Source organism: Pezoporus wallicus, unplaced genomic scaffold, assembly GCF_028554395.1.
Source record: "Pezoporus wallicus isolate ANWC-B61680 ecotype Strahan unplaced genomic scaffold, APGP_CSIRO_Pwel_v1 scaffold_8769, whole genome shotgun sequence".
NCBI lineage: Eukaryota > Metazoa > Chordata > Aves > Psittaciformes > Psittacidae > Pezoporus > Pezoporus wallicus.
This window is the reverse complement of record NW_026642673.1, coordinates 970269-976387: the sequence shown is the minus strand read 5'-3', so window position 1 is coordinate 976387 and position 6119 is coordinate 970269.

Below are 6119 nucleotides of genomic sequence, written 5' to 3'. Positions count from 1 at the left end.
GTGGCAGAAGAGCCACAGCCCTTACTGTGCGCAAGTGAGATATTTCAGCCTCCTACCTTGGGATCCAGACACTGGGATCACTAACTTTCTAAACAGCCCCGAAGTATACCATGGTTCAGATGCTCTCTGTGAAGGACAGTGGTAGTAGGAGCATTTGCTTGTTCACCTCTCATTTGTCTTATTCAGAGTGAGAAAAATAGTGAGAAAGGTTTTCAGAACCTCAATGCATGAGGAAAGCTAAAGTAAAACAAAAATATCTCCAGCAGGTAAGAACTGCTGATCTTGACTCTTTTTCCATAAATGTTTCCATTCACTGTGTGTCATCTGGTGGAATACTGGAACTTTGAAATGAAATGATAATCAGCAATGTCACCTGGACCTGGTCTCCCGTGTGGTTTGAATGATGAAGCTCATTTTTGGATGGTTAGCTTAAACTTATTCCCAATCAGGGCATGCTGGCTTGGGGCAGGGCTGAAAGCAGTAAACTGAGTACTTAATTTCTTCATAGTAAGCACATGTCTGCTCTGATTTAGTATCTAAAAGCAGCCAACTGAGAGTGCCCAAATTCAAAAGTGGATAATTGTTTGGGGGAAAAAAAACCCACCAGTGCTGCATACACTTCGACACACAAAACCTGGCACAGAGATACTGAAGCACAGCTCAAAGCATAAGTTTCTTTATTAGTTGTTTTAGTTATTAATAGATCTTCTCCATTAGCCTGTGCCCAGCAGCAGCTAGTGCCAAGAGTTGATTGAGTGAGAGATGCGGGAAATTTGGGAGTGGGTGATTATTAAATCAGCTTCCATAGAAATGCTTCTGCCTTCCCCTGTCCTCAGGAACAGGTTTAGATGTTATTTTTAGAGAGGTATAATTCAAGAACTGCTAGACCAAGCCATTTCAGATTTTGAAGAAACTACTTAGCTGCAGACTAAACTGTAGATTTTAGCAGACAACATCAAAACTGAGTTTATAGATGATGCTGTCATTCCAAAGGAAGGCATAACTGAGTATTGGAGTGCCTTCTGGGCTGCACAGAGCTTTCTGATTTAGTGGAGTTTTACAAAAGCTAACAGCAATCTGACATTTATCTGCCCCTCAGCACTTTAGTTAACAGTTCCTGTAGTCTGTAATTGATGGACAGGATCAATAAGGTTTAGCATGCTATAAGGCATATATATGAATGTTTATGCAGTGACTCAAGCATTAAATTAGTCATGAAAAGAAGTAAAATAAGTGACATGGTATTGAGATTACTGAGGTTCATCTCCTGCAAAATGTCAGGATGGGACCAAATATATAGAGCTTGGAGTGTCTCCTACTATTTTACCAAGAAAAATAATATGCAGACAACAGTTGTGCTTGCTGTTGAGACAATAACATAAACTTCTACTAAAGCCCCTACTGATCTAACTGGTAAATTAGTGTTCCATGTATATATCGTGAACAAAATTACTACAAGTAATGGAAACTAAGAAAACTAGTATTAAATATTGTAATAGCATTGACTCTATAATTATTTTTTCCTCATTTTAGTAAAAAGTTCCACATTTTCACTGAAAAGCCTCTAGCCTGTATTTGGGAAGCAGGCCAGACAAAAGCAATTTGCAAGAAGTACAGAAAGGTGCTGAGGTCTGCAAATCTCTCCTGCAAGTCAGCAACCCTCCTTTTCCAATTAATAATTCCAAAATGCATCTCATCCATTACCATCCATTAGCCTTCTTTCTGAGTTCTGACTGAAGCTAGCAACAGTCCCCCGAATCTTCCATTTTCTTAAGTTCAGTAACAATAGATGATAGCAAGGTTTTGCAGCTTTGGGCATCTGGCAGCCATAAAGATGACTGATTAATTTCAACGAGTAAATTACTTTATACAGCTACAGGTCATGCTATAAGCCTCACATCAGTCTAAGAGAATTAAAATTAATGCACTGAATGAAATAAGAATAATGTTCAAATTATGATCAGTCATAGGAGTCATTCGAGAGTCGTTCAGGAGTTATAAGAGTTCAAATCCAGATTTCAGACTTGATTCAGGCAGTCTGTTCCTGCAGCATGGGAGAGCAAAACCTGGAAGCTCTGTGCGTAGATCTGGGAAGTGAATATTGTCTCCACAGTGGTATAGGGATAGGCTTTTTTAGAATGAAAGCTTATCTGCATTAACACTGTTATTTCACAAACTGACAGGGAATTCATTTATTAGAAATGCCCATTTTAATCAGTTAGCTCATTTTATATGAGATAGCAATGAGGCACATGGCAACAAAGCTGTTGTCTTCTGGATGTTCATTTCACTGGACTATTCTGTGATTCATTGATTCCCACAAGCTTTCCAGTATAGTTTGTCAACATTATAAAGGCTTCAAATCTGAGCTAATTGACATGCAGAAAAGGTTGCTTTATTCAACAAATTCCCTAAGCTAAGAGGATCCTGTAGCCTGTTCTGAAAGTCTCAGGCCAAACATCAGGAAGCAATAAACATAAAAGCTTAAGCAAGGAAGTTTAAGCGAGATAAATACAGCTATTGGACAATATCCAATCCGAAAACCACACAAAGACAATGATATTATAAATTCATTAAAGTGTTTGAAAGTATAACTGACTGTTTCTTGATGCTAACATTTTATTTTGTACGGGTATATCCCTAATTTAGTCAGCTACCACATGCTGGCCTTAATTTCCTTCTCCAAGCCAACAGAACAGAAAAGTCATAGAGAAAAGATCGTGTGTCTTGCAAATTATCTCAAGAGCATGACTTGGTACATCAACATTTTCACAGAAAATGTGGAGATGCTTGTGGGAGTAGGAGACAGGAACTGAAGTTGACCTCACTGGTGGAGGCAGGTAGGGAACCGGGCAAATATGAGGAAGTGTAGAAATCTTGCAATCTACAGGAACTTGGGACTGAGAAGTTCAGCAGAAGCAGTGACTATATTGCTGTCTGAATGACAGTAAGGACTGTGGCAGCACTTTGCTGAAGCACCTGTATTTTATAGAGAGATATATAATGCATGGATCTCAGTTACTTGAATTAAGCCTGTTTTAATACAACTATGTGTTTCTCAGTTTAATGTGCCAAATGAATCTTCATAGCCTGCCCACTGTTAATTGCTTTGATTATTTGTTTTTTCATTGTTGTGTCTATTTTTCTTCCACTGAAACACTAAAACTCAGTTTGTAACAAAGTTGTTAAACTGGATGTTGGTTTCACTTGCTCTGCTCCCTAAAAAGTCATCATAAACTAAATCTCAGCAATAAAAGGAAGAACTGCATTTAGGGATTTTTATTAGTAGTAGTGAACTTACTGATTTATAATGGTTTTACTTGGGCTGGCCGGATTCAAGAATAAGAGGTCTGTATTATATTAGGGCACTTCTTTCCTTCAGTTGCAATTTACAAGACATAAAGCAGAGATAGATGAGTTTTTACCCCATATAAGGTTAAGCATCTGTCCTTCTGAAGAACTACATATCCTAATTGATACAATTTCATTACTTAATAGTAAAGACTAGAGCAGAAATTCAAAAGCTGATAAGTGCAGTGGTTTGAGAAGTAACTTGGAAAACAAGATTTCAAACAATACTTTCAGAAATGATGTACTCAGACAAAAAAGCCTCCTTTTTCTTCCTACCCTTCTAAGCTTTTAAGTTGGTTCATATTAACTACTTCCTCTTCTCAGTTTATTAAAGTGCTGAACCAAGTATATCTGCTTTGTCCAACTCTATACATTAAAGCTAGGCCTGAAACAAAATATGAGTCTCCTTTTTTCTGACACAATTGTGAGTTCTATACTCAGGAGCCATATTAGCACATTAAAAAAAAAAAACAACAAACTCTTTAGTATTGCTAGTGTTTTTTATAACCTTCCTCTTTTCCTCTTCTTGGCTCAAAATCACTCTGAATTCTGCTCTTTGCTGACATCTTACACTAACGTACTGTGAGACAAAGAGGGGGCTCAGTTTGGTGCATTTTCAGTGTGCAGGAAATGAAGATGCTTGTTTCATTTATGTTTTTTTTCAGTTGTCAGCATAAAAGGAAAGGGCAATAAAGTGCAAGAGTGTCAATTAAGGATTTGGGATGCAAGGAATTCTAGAACAGGAAAGACATGCTTATATATTTCTACAGGAAGACGGCCTTGTATTTTCTTCACGTTTGTGCCAGGTATAGTCTATTCATATAATTTGCATCAGGAAAGCACATTTTCTATTCTGGTGCTCTGTCACACATGTGCACCCCTCTATCTCAATTAAAGTACCAGGTTTTCCTGGCTAACATTGGCATAAATATTTCTCAACAAAGTTGGCTTTTGAACTAATGATGTTAAAATATTTGGGAGGCAAAATGTGTACCTGGCCAGATTTGTATCCCATGGACAGCTGTGGTCCTGGGATGTTTGATTTGCAGGATCTGAAATCTTCTGAACTTACTGGACAGCTTTCAAACGCATTTCATAAGCACTAAATTTACCAGAATCATAAATGGACAGCAACAGCTTTGGCCATGTTGAGAAATGTCTTTGCAGAAGTAGAAACCATGTGAAAGGGAAGAGCCTGTGCCTCATAATATTAAGATTGCACAACAAAGACACTAACTTTTATAGTCCAGTGTTATACATGGTGTCTGAATGCTTGCAGTTGATCTCTTTTAAAAATAGATCAACAAAGACTTCTGTCAGCCACTGCCATTTTCATGTTGAAGGTAGCCAAATCTTTCGTAATCACTTTGCTGCTGTCACATGACGGTGCATTCCTCAGTTGTGCTTTTGGTATGGGAGAGGCTGCAAAACGCAAGTGGCAGAATGTTTACTTGCCAGTAATTCGAGAAAGCATCTTGACAGCGCTGCTGCTGTTAGACATACCGAAATGCTTTCCAGTGGATTTAGAATACAAATTATTTTCTGTCCTTTTAATTATTTTGGTTACTTTGGTCTATAAAACGGGGGGAAAAACTTTCACAAATAAATGTAATTCACAAACAGGATTTCCTTTGTCAAAAGTTCTCAAAAGAGTGAATGTACTAGTGGAGCTTCAGGATAATGAAGATTGGCTTGATAAAGTCTTGACTTCCGTCCTACAACTCAGGCTAGCCAGGTCAGATGCTTGGTTCTTGCATCCTTCCCTGTATTTGAAGCATTTCCAATTATATGACCTAACAGTTTGGAAATAGACACATATGTCACTTACATGGACATACCTCATTTCAAATTGTTTTGTTTTCAAAAATACAGGAAATTAAATATAAAATTGTCACATCAAAATATTAGTCCTCATTCAAGTTCATGAAACCAGTTTTAATTGCTCATGGCTGTTAAGTTGCTTCAGCACCTTGTTATTAACTATACTCAAACTCTGTTCACCAAGGACTTAGGGAATGTAAAAGTTCAGTTCTAAAATACCGCTGATGTCTGCATTTCACAGACATGCCACATGCTGCAAAGCCATAGCCTTAGTTCAGCTCCAGCACCTACCTCAGATTACTTTCTCCAGCTGGACTCCCAACAGCTGGTAGAGGTTTTAAGGCTTTCATCAAATCACTAACCTCCTCTTAAAATATCAACCCTAGCTACTATCTGTCTGAGAAAAACCCTACCCCCTAAAGCTCCTGTATTCACTCACTTTGGTGCTCTACCCCTTTCTGCAACCTGTAAAAAGCTCTTAGAGACTGAGCCATTAAAGTCTTAACTGGAGAGCTACCGGTCCCAGAAACAGGTACACAGCACCTCCCTAGCCACCGGGAATGAGGCTCAGCATTTATTTGTGTTTGGAAGTTCCCCTGTTCTGTCTGAAGGTCTGAAGCAGTTTCTTAAAGACAGCTGCCCATCTGCGTGGGGAGGGTCTGCAGGTTTGAGGGTCTGCAGGTTTGCTCTCTCTGACTCACACGTGGTGGAGAGTGGAGGTGTATCCTGCACTCACGCCCTATCATTTATGCGGTGGGAGAGAGAAATTATAAAGCTGGAGCGGGGGAAAACACGCAGAAGTAATGGGCTGTCTGAAGCGCGACTGGGAAAGGGGCAGTTTAAAGAGGTGCTGGCTTAGCATGTGCCCAGCAGCTGGACAGCCGGATGCCGCCGGAGGCGAGATGCGCCGCGAGGGAGGCGGGTCCCGTTGCTGGACTTTGGCCCGG